Below are 373 nucleotides of genomic sequence, written 5' to 3'. Positions count from 1 at the left end.
ATCCTTTGTATTTCTGTGTTGTCTGTTGTGATCTCTCCATTTTCATTTCTAATTTTATTGATTTGATTTTTCTCCCTTTGTTTCCTGATGAGTTTAGCTAATGGTTTGTCAATTTTATTTATCCTCTCAAAGAACCAGCTTTTGGCTTTGTTGATTTTTGCTATGGTCTCTTTTGTTTCTTTTGCATTGATTTCTGCCCTAATTTTTAAGATTTCTTTCCTTCTACTAACCCTTGGGTTCTTCATTTCTTCCTTTTCTAGTTGTTAGGTGTAGAGTTAGGTTATTTATTTGACTTTTTTCTTATTTCTTGAGGTATGCCTGTATTGCTATGAACCTTCCCCTTAGCACTGCTTTTACAGTATCCCACAGGTTT

At 33.5% G+C, this 373-nt stretch overlaps 1 protein-coding gene across 1 annotated transcript in view; it reads right to left on the bottom strand.

Annotated features, from left to right (window-relative positions):
- The window catches only part of LOC104980959 (THO complex subunit 2-like), a gene marked incomplete at both ends in the record, with an annotated part of 113,276 nt that overhangs the window by 86,385 nt on the left and 26,518 nt on the right, over positions 1-373 (bottom strand).

This window comes from Bison bison, unplaced genomic scaffold (assembly GCF_000754665.1).
Source record: "Bison bison bison isolate TAMUID 2011002044 unplaced genomic scaffold, Bison_UMD1.0 scf7180017864508, whole genome shotgun sequence".
NCBI lineage: Eukaryota > Metazoa > Chordata > Mammalia > Artiodactyla > Bovidae > Bison > Bison bison.
Note: the sequence above shows the minus strand (reverse complement) of the source record. Positions and strands in the feature narration are given on the sequence as shown.